The sequence below is a fragment of the Eumetopias jubatus genome, unplaced genomic scaffold (genome assembly GCF_037043125.1).
Source record: "Eumetopias jubatus isolate StellerSeaLion01/CBP00866 unplaced genomic scaffold, mEumJub1_p1.0 scaffold_12, whole genome shotgun sequence".
NCBI lineage: Eukaryota > Metazoa > Chordata > Mammalia > Carnivora > Otariidae > Eumetopias > Eumetopias jubatus.
In genome coordinates this window covers 78,100,524-78,115,583 of record NW_028274818.1, presented here as the reverse complement: position 1 = coordinate 78,115,583, position 15,060 = coordinate 78,100,524, and positions in this window count along the sequence as shown.

Here is a 15,060-nt window from a genome sequence, read left to right as displayed (position 1 = left end):
TGCCTGGAATGACAGGAGGAGCCACCAGCCCAGACACCATATTCCAGGCCTAGGGAACCATAAGTGCAAAGGCATCTTGGGTTGGGAACCAGTTGAGCCCACTGCAGAACCTGCAGAACAGAGGCCGGCGGAGCTGGAGGGGACAGAGTGGAGGCAAGTGCAGGAGGGGAGGAGGGATGGGTGGGCAGGGGCCGAAGCCCTGCAGGCCGTGCTGACCACGGGGCACTGGCAGTGTGATGGGGAGCCTGGGGTGACCTGATCCATTCTGTGCTGTGACCAGACCCTCTGGCTAAGGCAGGGAGGCCTGGGGAGATGGCCTTAGGCTTCTTGCCTTCTGGGCAGCCGGGGATGCGGTGGGATGGGGGCGTGGCTTATTCTTAACCAGACCCCTCAGCTCTCACCAGTCAGGAGAGGCAGGGACAGCCAGCCACAGGGCCCGCCTGGCGAAGCGCTGGGACGGAGTGTGGACCAGGTCTGGAGTGGCCAACCCTGGGCATCAGACAGCAGTCAGAAACCCCAAGCCTGGATCTAACAGAGCCCCTGGGCATGGCCCAGTGAGGGGCTTCTTGGAGCAGGGGTCCCGCCGGCCACCTGTGCTGGGCAGAGCCGGCCTCAACTTTGGGAAAGGACGTACAGCACCTGGAAGGAGGTGGCTTGGGGCCTCCACTACCATCATCCAGAGACTCCCTGGGGCTCAACATGCACGTGGCCTGATTCTGGAGGGCCTCAAGGTCCCGCAGAGAGTGCAGTTTTCAAGGAGGCCAATTCACACACGGACTAGGGTGCGAGCGGTGGGTGCTCACCCTGCCCCTCCCAACCGTGCTCTTGGCCCTGGGGCCTGGCTGGCCGACAGCCTTCATGGGAAATTTGGGTTCCACGCTCTCCACTGACTGCTTCTCCGCAGTACTAACCTCCTTCCCACCCACCCACCCCCACACACATACCCCATGTGGGGTCGGCAGCGCCAAGCCCCTGTCCTCCAATGCTCCCGCCGTGCTCAGGAGGAAGGAAGGAGAAGGGAGGAGGAAGCCCCCCTCCCACAAGGACTCACGAGGCCTGCAGGTGCCCCCTCCCAACACACGCAGCCCACGTGTCTGGCCTCAGCACTCACCGCTCCCTCCTGCCACCGGGCCTTTGCACACACGAGGCCGCTCCTCGTCACGTCGTGGGTGGTGTTTCCCAGCCTGGGCAATGTCGCCCGCGCCCACGGCCCAGGGGCTCCGAAGGGCTCCCGCGCTCAGGGCCGCCACGTGCTGCGCGCGCCCATGACGTCACGGCCCCGCCCTCGACGTCACGGCCCCGCCCTCACCTGCCGGCAGTGGACTCCAAGCAGGCTCTGTGGGCGGCGCTCTTCGCCTCCGCTTGGTCCTAACGCCGCCCTGGGCGTGCCGCCTTGGGGCTGGCGATACCCCTGAGGCCAAGAGGGTACATGTCCTAAGGAACTCGGGGACCAGAAAGCGCTTCCAGCCGATCCCAGTCCACACCGACCCTGGACCGCCCCAACTCACCCAGCCCTTAGGTTCTGAACACTATCTTCCTCACTTGGAAATGACGAATAGCTGTACCCACCCCCGGGGTGAAATTAAGTAAAGGGGTGCCTGTTAAGGGCTTAATACACCATAGTATCCAATAATTGGGACTGGCCCTCTCTGCTTCTTGATTCTTGCACTTCTGTTGTTGTTGTTTTTAAGATTTTATTTATTTATTTGACAGACACACAGCGAGAGAGGGAACCCTAGCTGGGGGAGTGGGAGAGGGAGAAGCAGGCTTCCTGCCGAGCAGGGAGCCCGATGCGGGGCTCGATCCCAGGACCCTGGGAAGGCAGACGCTTAACGACTGTGACACCCAGGCACCCGCACTTCTCCTGTTTTAAAATAATGGCCATTTACTAAGCACCTCCTGGGTGCTAATACCTCAGCCAGGCTGCCTTACAAAGAGACAGGCTCAGAAAGGCAAAGGGATTGCCCCCATGGATGTGTAAATAGCCAAGGCACTCTGACTGCAGGTGCCTGATGCCCAAGCCCATGACCTTATCCACTGCAATGCTCAACAGTTCGTTCATATGTCTATGTCTCGTTTCTGCCGCTTGGGACCACCCTGGAGGATCCTCAGAGCCACAGAAGAAGCCAGGGCTCAGAGCATCTCACTTGCCTGTCCTTTCCCCACAACACAGGCTGGAGAGGCAAGAGAGGTGGTGGGCTGGTACCGTCTGTGCAAGGCTACGTCCAGATTCAAGCCTCAGAGAATGGCCAGGGCCGCCTGGTCATCAGAAACCCTGGCGAGCAGCTCTGGGTCAGCCCTGGCAGCTGGTGGGGGGCCATGGATGCAAATGAGGATGAGCAAGGACAGGGATGCTATGAGCCAGATAGCTGGATCCTGTGTAAGAGCAGGCCTGGGAGCGTGACATTCAGGGCTGGCCCCACCTGGGGGCCTGCAGGGGCCTGTGTGATGAGCCGTGTACTCCCTACCACACCTGGGTGCATCCGGGAAGCGCAGCCAGAAGTATGATGAGGCAGAGGAGGGCAAAGGGCCTGTATAGGTCAGCCTTGGAGGGCCCCTCCCCACCCACGGTTTGCTTGGGGAGGCTGCTTGGAGGAGCAGAGACAGCCGGGCCCCAGGACCTGCGTTTGAGCCCTGCCTCTGTGGACTGTGTGACTTTAGTGGCCTCACCCATACAATGAAAATTAGACTCAGACCCCCTCTGCCCTGTTTCACAGGGCCATGAGGATCAATGGTTCAATATAAATGGAAACAAAATGGATCACCACCCAGATAGAGGAATTACAAGAATGCCTTATTGTTTTGCATCACAGAGACGGCCCAGGCGTCTTTGAATCAGCATAGGCATTAAGTCAGGCAAACCTGGTTTTATTCTCAGCTTGCCATTTATGAAGAACACCAGGGGCTCCCAGCTCACCCACATGAAATGCTTACTGCACGCCCCTAGGCATCGTCGTATGTCATCCATGCCCATTATCTCGTCTAACCCTTGCAAGAGCCCTAGGGAACAGGTGTAATTATTATCATCCTCATTTTGCAGATGAGGCCGTTGAGCACAGAGAGGTTAAATAGAGTGCCCAGGGTCACACAGCAGGTGGGTAGCGGAGGCCAGGGCATTCGAATGCGGGCAGCCAGAGTTTATAACCATTTCCTCATTTGATGCTCCAGGCCAAGCTCCTGGAGCTCCACTTGTATGATCTTTGCCAGACCTATCCAGGTGCCATCTGTTCTGTTATTCGATTATTATCTCCTTCAAATCGAGTCACTTGGTTTCCCTAAGTGAGCTTCATTACCACACAGGGCAAGCCAGCAAGAGGCAACCCCGGAAAAAATGTAGTGCAGTCCCAACAGCATTTATGTTCTAGAATGCTGCATCTTGGTGTCTGGCTCCGCTGTGACAGGTCCACTCTGTGGTTGGGAGGGAGGATGAGAGGGAGAGAGGGAGGAGGGGGGAGTGACAGTGTCTGAGAGGTTCAGAGAGGTGCATAGGGCACACTAGGACCCATCTCAGACCTTCTGGACCTCAGCGAAAAGATCCCGAGAGGATGCAAAGAGGAACTCGCTGCCGGGGGTGGGCGGGGGGGGTGGGGTGGGAGGCGGGGGCGGAGGTTCCATGTTTTATAAAAATGTTCTTGCATTCCACCAGGAGATCATCTTGCAGAAAGCCTCAGGGACGCCCGTCCCCCACCGGGGAGACAGGGTCCGGCGTGGCTGCCAGCTGTGTGGCCCGGGCAAGCAATGCTTTCCCTGACTCTGAGTCTTAGTGAAATGGGGTAAACATCTGGATCTCAGAGGGTCCGGAGGCATGAAAGACAGGGCTATAAAGGATCGGCACAGAGCTTGAGATCAATAAGAGGCAGGACCTGCAGGACAGGCTGGTCCCGTGTCAGAGGACACGGAAAGTGAAACCCCTGCCTGCCCAGCCCGGGCTCTTCGGTGCCATCTGTCTCATCTCTGTCCTCTGGGCTAGCCTGGTGACAGGAAGGGCCGCAGTTCCTGGAAGGTGAGTCAAAGTGAAACTCCCTCAGGTCCAACCAGGTGGGCAGGGGTGAGGGGGCAGGGGGAGGAAGACACACTTGAGCCTTCAGGTGGGCTTCCCCTGTCCTGGATTTGAGATGGGGAAGCTGAGGCGAGTGATATGGGCGCCAGTCCCTTCTGCAGGCTCTAGGAGGGAGCTGGGTGTGATGGCTCACGTTGCAGACTTGATCACCTCTCACCCCTGGTCACATGCACCCTTAGCTCCCAGTGCCAGTGGGTATTCCTCTGAGATCCCCCGTATCTAGCACTTTCTAGGCAGGCACCAGGGTTGTCTCATTTTACAGACAAGGCAACTGAGGCTAGGAGAGGTTAAGTTCCTTGTCTATGACCTCACAGGTGGTAAAAGTGGTAGAGGCAGTATGTGAACGAAGTAAGACAATTCCGCAGCACCCCAGGGGATCCCAACTGCTAGATATTAAAATAGGACCCCTTTCCCATGGGATCTGAGGTCTCTCACCATCTGGCCCCAAGGTACATTTCTAGTCCCACATCGTGCCCTTCACATTCCCCGTCTGCTTCCGTCATCCCCAATTTCTCATCATTTCTTAGGCCTTTTGAGCAACCTGAGAAGCCTCTGATGTTTCTCTTGCTTCCTTTTCACTTGGCAAACTCCTACTCAACCTTCAAAGCCCAGCTCAGTCCTCACCCTGCCCCCCAAGGAATTTCTCCTTGATTCTGCGGAGCCATCACTGCCTTTGTTCCTGCCTCGGTTAAAGCCCACATCAGAGTGCTGAGAGGTTTGCTCTGTGTTCTAGATCATAAGTGCCAGGAAGGTGGGGTTTTTGTTAGCTGCGTGATACAAGCAAGTTACTTAGCCTCTCTATTCCTCAGCTTCCCCGTTATTATCATGGCTATCTCCAGGACTGTTAGGAGAGTAAATGTGTTAATATCTGTAAAGTGTTTAGAAGCATGCCTAGTAGAACCGGGGTTCTCCAGAAACGTAATAACAGTTCCATGGTGAGTACCTATGGCAGGATGAACTGAGGAGCAATGAAGAGAGAAGGTGCAGGTGAAGGATGCTCCACCCTGGTGCCCCTGGCCCCCCACGGGATATGTTGGGCACAAGACTGGCAAAAATTCTCTTACGTGTTTATTTCAATGTGCATTAGGGGAAAAAATGTATCACATCAAACATGAGATGTGAGGACTATTACCACCTGAGACAACACTAAGGTAGGTATGTAGATTTTTAAAAAGTCAGGTGAGGGGCATTTGTTTAGAAAATGTGGTTAGCATTGTCGTAGGTGAATGGTGGAGTTTGGGGAATGCAGGACAAATAAAAGAAAATGAGAGAGACAGAGATGGGGAGGGGCAGGACAGATGGGGAGGGCCAGAAAGACAGGGGAGGAGCCAGACATGGGGGAGGGGCCAGGGAGATGGGGAGGGGCTAGAAAGATGGAGGAGGGGCCAGAGAGAAGAGGAAACGGATGGAGACAAAGGCTGAGAGAAGGAGCCAGGCAGACATGGAGCCACAAAGGGAAGGGGAGCGGAGGGAAGGTGGAGAGGAGATGAAAGATGAGAAGGAAGAAAAGGAAGAAGGAAAGAGCACAGAAAGGGCCTAAGAATAAAAGAAAGCACCCTTGGGTGGTGAGTGGGTGAAGAAGTCCTTAATCCAAGGCACGTAAAAAATAGAGGGCAAAAGAAGAGAGGGAAGGCGCTGGTGGCCCAGCAGGGTGGCAGGCCCTTAGCCCTGCAATCCCTGCCCCCCAACTGCCACCCTCACAGCTGCCTGGCTGGGGCCCCGTGGGACCTCTCTGGGCTGCAGGCCTGGCTCGGGCCCCAAAGAGGTGGCTCTGTCTTTGACCCTCGACCCTGGGAAGCCCAGCCTACCACACCCTCCCCTCCCAACTGAGAACCTCAGGCACCTTCTGCACTCTAGCCCAGAAAACTGAAAGTAAAAGCCCGTCCTGAGCTTTGCCCCAGCCTTCCTGTTCCTCTGCTGGTTTCTTAGAAATCAGCTGCCTGGGCGTCCAGCATCCACCCAGACTTCATCCCTCCCTGAAGGCCCCTTCACCCCGGTGGGTGCCACACTACCTCAGAGACAGGGCCAGAGGCCTGTGCCGGAGCAGGGGACCCCCAGGAAGCGTGAGGGTCAGGCGTTCACCCCACAAACCTTTATTCACACCTCCCGAGCGCAGATGACTCTGACTGGTCACGAGTTAGGAGAAGGACTTAAGGGAGGGTTTCCATGTCCCCGGTTTCAGGTCCCAACAGGAAGGTGGCTGCAGGGTTGGTGGAGGACACCCAGAGACCAATCATACCTGGGGCCCAGGAATCATGGGGAGGAGGGTGCAAGACACCAGGGGAGGCTCCCTGGAGAAAATGCTGTCAGAGTCTTCAAGCCTGAGTGGGAAGGGGTTCACCTGGGCGGCCTCCGTGGGGAAGGGCATCTGAGGCAGAGGGAACAGAATGCACAAACTGACCTCTGTGATTCCCCACAATCCATATAACTGCCCCCAAAGTACTCGCGTGTCTCCATTTTTTTTGCAGGCGAAGGAACTAAGACTCAGAGAAGTGTAGCGATTTATCTGCCCAATACTCCCAGCTGGAGAGGAGGTCCAGATGCAGCCCGTGTGCCTAGCCTCTCCTGAGCGGGACTCCAGGGGTACCTGGGTCCTCACCCTCCCTGTCTTGCCCAGAGCACTCCCTCTGCCCCAGCCCCCCTCCCCAACCGGCTCCCACACACTTCACTGAAATCCTCAACACCGCTCCGTGGGAGGGAAACTGAGGCCCAGGGAAGGGAAGTGGCCTGCCTAAGTCACACAGCCTACTGCTGGGTCAGAGTTAGGATTCAGGCCCAGGTTTGCAGGGCCTCAAAGTGCTGCCTCCTTCTCTGTGAGGCATTGGGGCCCTTACAGAACACACACCTGAGCTGACAGTCTCTGTCCCCACATTCTAAGGAGGTGGAGGGGACAGCAAGTAATAATCTTGGCGGCTGGGAAGTAGGGTCCACATGTGGTGTACTGTGAGCCAGAGGTTTGCTCAGGGAACTGCCCTGCTGGTTCTCTGGGGTCCTGAATGGGCTGTCAGTCACTCACTGGCCGCGGGTGGATGTGGACCAGACCTGGCCCATCGGAGCTCCCCATGCCTGTTAGTAAGCACATGGCCCAAGCTGGACCAATCAGACACCCTTCTGGGACTTTTCTGCCGAAACAAACAGGAACTCTTTCCCCTAACCTGCCCGCCCCCACCCCCTGCAGCCACTGTGCCCATTAAATCAACAGAGATGAAGAGAAGGAGCAGGAAACAGAGCTCTGATGCATTGTGTGAGCCCTGCATCCAGCCGTACCTGAGCTCCACCTCTGCCGTTACCTGTTACACAAACCACAGGTTTCCATTTTGGCTTATCTTTGTCTGAGTTATGTTTCTGGCACTTGCCACCCAAAGAGTGTGAAGAACAGCCAGGGTTCGGGGTCAGGTCTGGCTGGCGTAAAGGGTAAGCAGGTGAAATGGAGACAAGAATCCTAAGAAGAGACAAAACAACCCTCTCGTCTGGAAGAGTGAAGACTAGTTTTGCCAGGATCGGGGGCCCGCAGTGATCCCCACTCTCACTGGTGTCCACCCTCCAGGAAAGGTGGGATATAGACACTTTCACACCTCCGTGTCCACGGTTGCTGTGAATAACTGACTTTTTTAACTTTGGAGAAAAAAATTCCACATTAAAAAAAAATTTCCTTCCCATTTTTTTTTTCTTTGAACAGACTATTTTTAGATCAGGTTGAGGTTCACATTGAAATTGAGTGGAAAGCACAGAGTTTCCGTATACCCACCGCCCCCCACCACGCAATCCTCCCCCACTGCAACATCCCACACCCATCCACATTCTTTCTTAACTTCCACATCTGTTTCTAAATTTATAAAAGAATCTACCAATAATGTTGGTATTAAATACATATTTTCTTCCTGATTTCTATAGATTACATATTTTTTTTCTTAAAAAAAAAGGGCAGCATTCTTTATGACCCATATTGTAAACCACTTTTTCCACTTAGCATTTCATGAGCAGCCTTCCAAGTCACGGGTTGACAAGGTAGGGATGACTGTACCCATTTGAACAGTGAGGCAAGCAGGGATTGAGGAAGGGGCCCAATATTGACCTCGTGAAGCACATTTCATCGGATGCTCTCAGCTGTCCACTGAGGTTTTCTTCCATTTTCATGGATGGGCAAGCTGCTGTTCAGAGAGGGGACGTTACTCTGGTGGCGGGGGGGCAGGGTGTCCCTGGGCAGGGACCTGTGGAGGAGCCGCTGGTCGGCAGCCACGAAAATAGGCACCGCAGAGACTCTGGGAGCTTTATCGTCACAGGTGGGGAGGCTGGCCCTCCTCCAAGGAGTCCTCAGAGGTGACACAAGTGCTACAGTCTCTGAGGGAAAGGCTTGTTTCACCCCTGCCTCAGTCAAACTGCTGATCCTGGGGACACCCTGCCGGGATCCATCTGATGCAGAAATGCTCTGTACCTCTGGATCATTCTCACACCTGAGTCCATGCTAAGTAGCTGCTGCATGCCGGGCACTGCTGGGAGCCGCACACACATGGTCTTAGTTCATCCTTCTTACCACCCTAGAGGGGCAGGGCTGTTATTATCCCCATTTCTCAGATGAGGAAGCTGAGGCCCCAGGGAAAGGGAAATGACTTGCCCAGGGTCACAGAGCTAACATGTGGCAAAAACAAAATTAGATGTCAGTGAGTTCTGAGTCCAGACCAAAGCGTCCACATCCAGGCTGGGTCCTTGACTTTGTAAACTGTTAACTACACACACACACACACACACAAAGACACACACACACACAGACACACACACACAGACACACACATATACGCACACACATGCCAACTGGCTGACTGGTCTTGAGTGGTGTACCCCAGAGCTCCAGCCCCCAGCTATGTCCTTCTTTCCATGTTCCTGGATTCCTTCCTAAGAATCCAGACAACCTGCTTATTGCAAGGAAGGTGAGCCCATCGGGCAACAGCCGGAATCCCAAACAAGTCCTGGATTAAGACGTTAAGCAGGTGCCCAGGTGACATCGAAGACATTAACGGGAAGTCCTCCAATGGGGTAAAAAGAACCAGTTGCCCCAGTACAGGCTGACTTCCAGCCTTAACACTAGAGATGAGTCCAAGCTTGAGTTGAACCATGAGTACATTCCAGGCTGGCTCAAGTGTGCACGAATGGTTTGCCTGCACATGGCGCATGCTCAGGAATCATGGGTGGCGCTGAGCGTGGGTGACAATGAAGAATGCTTACATCCATCCCAGGCACACGTCGTGTGCTCAAGACATGGAAGTTGCTACCGGGTTTGAAAGGGGAGAATGGGTCACACCATTGGTAACCTGTGTGCCGAGACCATCACTGGTGGTGTATCATCTGTAATAGGTTCTGGAGGTACTGTGATATAACCTAAGGGCTCTTATTTACTTAGCATTTCTTTTTTTTCTATTTCTTTTCTTTTCTTTTCTTTTATTTTTTTGAGAGAAGGAGCAGGGTGGGTCAGAGAGAGAGAGAATCCCAAGCAGGCTCCGTGCCCAGTGCAGAGCCCAACATGGGGCTCTATCTCACAACCCTGAGATCATGACCTGAGCCGAAATCAAAAGTCAGAGACCCAGGGGCACCTGGGTGGCTCAGTTGTTAAGCGTCTGCCTTCGGCTCAGGTCATGATCCCAGGGTCCTGGGATAGAGTCAAAAAAAAAAAAAAAAAAAGAGTCGGAGACCCAACTGAAGGAGCCACCCAGGCGCCCCTATTTAGCATTTATTAAATACAGGCATGTGCTAAGCATTTCACAGTATCTTGTGCAATTCTTAAGACAGTCTCCCGGGTAGACCCGGTTAGGCTGAATCACATGAAATCGCCTTTTTTACAGGTCAAAAGACTAGAGTCCTGGCCATTTCATCCGGTTCCACCTAATCACATCTTCATTTCATCGTTAAGTCAGCCCCTACCCGCAGGTCCTGGAGGCTCCTGCCTGTTCAGAGGATTCAGGTTCTGTCCTTGGCTTTTCCTCCTCACCCACCTTGTCTTTCTGGCTACCCAGGCACCCACCACCCCGCCCCGTTGCGGCAGGGTCTATATTTACAGCGGGGGTTTCTGTGAACTGAGGAAGTGACTTACTCCAGAGTCATCGCAACCACCCAGAGATAACCACATCCATGACCCCTGAGTTTCTGACCGGCCCTCTTGCCCCTGCCAAAATGGGATTTCTTCCCCCTTCTGGATCTCCCAGGCCAGCAAGACAAAAAACTGAAATGGGGTGCCCGTGTGCCAAGCGGCCGCGGTCTGGCGGGCAGATGAGATGGGGAGCGGGGGGAGGTTTGTGTCCATTTACTGCCAGTAACACTGAGGCGGATCTGCGCCCAGCCCGGCTGCCAGGAGTGGGAGTCAGGGGGGCAGCGGCAGGGGGAGGGGTGGGTTTCTCGCCACCCGGGGGGGCCCAGCCTTGTCCAGCCCAGCCCGAGCATCCCGGGGGCCGTCGGAGGGACGCTCCAGATGGGCTGTGCCCGCAGCTCCCGGGGGATGTCGCCGAGCTGCCCGCCCAGCCAGAGGGGCGAGGAGGAGGGGGCGGGGGGGAGGGTGTTTCCAGGTAGTCAGACTGAGACAGGGAGGGGGGGCGGCTGTGGGGACAGCGGAGGAGGAAAGGGGCAGCGGGGACCGTCACACACAGCCGGTCTTCTTCGGGGAAGCCGCCGAGTCGGAGTTCCAGGAACCGATAACGCTTGTTGAAACCTCTTTCTTGTGGCCTGGTCGCGTCACATGGCTTGGTGGGGACCAACGTCAGGCAGGGCTGCAGGTCTGGGCTGGCTTGTCCCCTGGCAGAACCGCCATCATCTGCTCTCCCCAGAGGCCGAGGGATCCCGACGGGGCTTGGGCAGGAAGGCAGGTGTCTGGGGGGGGGAGGGGCCCACAACACACACACCTGGCGCAGGTGAGAGCAGGTGTATCGTCCCCAATCCCCCGACCCCTGGCTGCTCTCCTCCCCCTCCTCTCCCCGCTCCCCACATCCTCCTGGGGCTGGTTCAGCCTTCAATTCTCCATCCAGCAAATGGGCTGAGGATCCCTAGGCCATAGGGTTGCCATGAAAGCATCCAGCAGGTGCTGAGGAAGAATCTGGAAATTCTCTGCTCCTTGCCCATGAAAGCAAGATGGTGTCTCTCAACCTTCCGGAGCAGGGATTCTCCACCTCAGCACTGTTGACTTTCGGGGCCGGGTCATCCTTTGCTGTGGGGGCTGTCCTGTGTATTGTAGCAGGCCTAGCCTCTACCCACTAGACACCAGTAGTACCCACAACGACCCCCTCCACCCCAGTTGTGACACCAAAAAAAGTCTCCAGATGTGGTCAACTGTTCCCTGAGCGACAGAACCCTGATCTAGAGTCACTGCCCGGCACATAGAAGGTCCGGAGAAATTTGTAGGTCTTCAGTCTTGACAGCAGAGCATGTCTGGTTAATTTTTATACCCCACCACTTGGCATCATGCAGGTGCCAAGGGATATTCTGGGAAGCCCTTAGCCCTCCAATCTCTAGCAGCCTCTCACCCCACACCCTTAACAAACATACTATCTAAATAAAAATTGTGCAGGAGGACTTGAACTTGAGGAGGAGAGGCTGAATTGAGGGCGGGGGTCAGGCCTGACACAGGGGATGAAGGGAAGGGCCACATGCCTGTCAGCAAGGCATTCCCTTCCCCATGCCCCTGCTTGGTCCTTGGAAACCGGCAGCCCTGCTCCCCACCACACGCCAGCCCTACAGGAGGCTGGAGGTCCTCTTCAGAGAAACCGACCTGCCCCGGAGAAGACTTTTTGCATGCTGACTCTGGGATCCCACAGCGCCAGCCAGCCCCTGCTCCTTCTCCTGGATGAGACTCACCTGTCCACACGCCCTGCCACAGGCACAGAGCTTCCATAACCTGTTCTCAGCTTCCTGTGCTTTAACAGGAACTCATAGCCAAGGATCACCGGACACTCAAGGCAGGCTTGTAAAATGAAAGAGACCCAACTCCGCAGAGGAAAAAAATTCCCTAGATAACACACAATGCTAGGGGTTGAGACAATCAGGACAGCAAAAAACCCTGAGAAATAAAAGACGTTGCATGTGTCTAAGAAAAGAACACGAGGCTTTATAAAGGAACATTGGGATATGGGCGCTGGAGCAGAAATTTCTGGAAATCAAAAAGATTGAAAATACGAGAGACTAGACAAGAAAATGAGAGGATTATTCCACAAGCTGTCACATCCGACTCCTCGGAGAGGGAATAGAGAAAATGGAGGGAAGAAAGTTCCCTAAACAGAAGGCTACACGAGCTTCCGTGTTGGAATAGTTCAGCAACCAGTGCGTTCGTATTTTGCTTCTGCAGAACAAATCATCCCAATTCTTAGCATCACAGCAGGAAGAATCCTAAAATAGAGCCGTCATCTCCCACGACTCTGGCCCATCCCCAGGACCCCAGGACATGCATGGGACAGATTCTATTATTATTATTCTATATCATTCTTTCAACAAACATTGATTGAGCACCTACTACGTGCTGGGCATTCTTCTTGGTTCTGAGTTCTTAGCAGTGACAAAAACAGACCAAGTCTCCTCCCCTTAAGAACCTACAGTCTAGCAGGGGGAGACGCAGACCATAACTATTAACCATGCTAAGGAGTTTGTCAGATGTGGCTGAGTGCTACGGAGTCACATAATGCTGGCAGGGGGACTAGGAAGTGCCAGGTGTGGGTTGCTCTATTATTCGGATGGTCAGGGGAAGCCTTTCTGAGCAGAGAGCTGAAAGAGGTGAGTGAGCTACCTATTTGGATATGGTAAGAGCATTCCAGGCAGAAGCAGGAGCAGGTGCAAAGGCCCTGAGGCAGCATGTTCAAGGAAAGAGGCAAGTATGTCTGGCGCAGTGTGAGCAAGGGGGTGAAGAGGAGATGAAGCCAGAGAGGTGGGGGGTGGTATTAGATCACAGAGGGACTTGTGGAAGGAGTTTGGTTTTTACTCAGAGTGGGATGGGAGCATGGGAGTGTTCTGAGCAGAGGAGCTGCTGGGAGAACCAAATGAGGTGCACATAAAGCGCTCAGTAGTGTGCCTGGCACATAGTGGGGGCTCCATAACTGCTGGCTCTTACTATGACCATTGTTATTATTATTGTTTATTATTATTGTTTTGGTACTAGGCAGCAAATTGGAAACTATTAAAAACTATAGCGATGCAAATTTTCATTGCTTGACAGAGCTTTTAAAATATTTTCAACTTGCTCACATTAAGCATGAACCGCGCAGAAGGTAGTTTCATTTCTTCATTTTGTGGAGCCTAAGGCTCAGAGAGGTTAGGAGACTTGCCTGGTGCTGCACAGTGAGAAAGGGCAGTGTCCAGGTCATCAGAACCCAGGGCTTCTGGACCCAGACGGATGGCTGCTGGTTCAACCACTGGGGCTGAGTCTTGGGTGCTGGGGCAGGGGGTGGCTCCAGCATGACACGGAAGGCAGAAGCTTGGGGGCTGCACCCAGGACCCTCAAGTATCACTGAAGAGCCCCCGACCTCTGACCTGGCCCATTCAGGCAGAGGATGTTCACAGGAACCAAAAGAGGTCCCAGGGCATCGTGGAGGATGCTTTGGTTCAAGCAGCAGGAAGCCTGATGTGAAGTGGCTTAAAGAAGCTGGAGATGGAGGGGCACCTGGATGGCTCAGTCGGTTAAGTGTCCGACTCCTGGTTTCAGCTCAGGTCGTGATCTCGCGGTCGTGGGATAGAGCCCCATGTCAAGCTCTGCACTCATTGTGGAGTCTGCTTTGGATTCTTTCTGTCCCACTCCCTCTGCCCCTCTCCACTCATTCTTTCTCTCTCAAATAAATAAATAAATAAATAAAATATTTTTTAAAAAAGAAGCTGAAGATATCTTCTTCAACAGAAAGTCCAGAGGTGGGGGGATGGTTTCTAGATGGTCTGATTCTGCAGCTCCACCTGGCCACTGAAGACCCAGGTCCCTTCCACGTCTCTGCTCCAACATCTCGGCGCCGGTTTCATCCTGAGGCTGGTCCTGGGATGGCTGACGCACTTCCAGGTGTCATGTCTAGAAGAAAAACAAAAGCCATCTCTCCCTGGGGCTCCCCCTTAGGAGCAAAGAAAGCCCCAGCAGGCTTTCCTCATGTCTCATCGGCTAGAAGCCGATGCCCATTGCTGAAGCGGCCCCTGGCCTGGGGCTGGAACTTCCTTAAGTGACAAGAAATAAGCCTTGGAAGGTGTGTCTCGTCGATGGAACGAAGTGGCCCCGATTCTCCAACCTTCCCTGTGTTCATGCCTTGGAGGATTTGACCTGGCCGTCCCTCTCATTAAGAAGTCTACCCCCATCCTCAGAACCTGGCCTGCTTTAGCCCACAGGAAGCAGCCAAGGTGACAGAGCGTCACTGTGCCTCACCCTTGCTGAAGTCTCCAGAGGCCTTCTGGCTTCTACCCGCTGGATGGTGAGAGGTCACACGGAGCAGAGAGGGACCGTCCTAGCAGAGGCCGCCCACCCAGACCAGCTCCTACTGGGTGTGCCAGCCAAGATCAGCCTAGCCCTGCCTGGACCAGAAGAACCACCCAGCTGAGCCACAGACTCGTGAGCAATAGTAAATGCGTCCTGTTTGCCGCCACTCATTCGGGAGGCTGGGGTATACAGCAATAGCTCGGTGACACGGGACCGGCAGCTTCAGCAGGCACCTGCTCGTGGGAGGTGAGGCCTTTTAGAGGACCAGGAAACGTCATCTATTCAATGACCCCATCTTCCTGGGCTGGATGCCAGAAAATCACAGATGGATAAGATCTGGCTTCTGCCTCCAGAAGCCGGACTTGGCAACCGGAGCTTATAGCCCTCCAGTGGCTCCCCACGGCCTGGGGAGCAGGGTCTGACCGAGGTGTAGCAGGGTATGAGTTCTGCTCCTGAAGACCAGCCTCCTTCCCTCTCCTTCCTCCCGACCCCCGGCCCCTGGGCCTTTGCACCTGCCGATTTCTCCCTCTGGACTGCTTGGGCCCACCTTGTATGACTTATGAATACCATTGTCCTTGGAAAC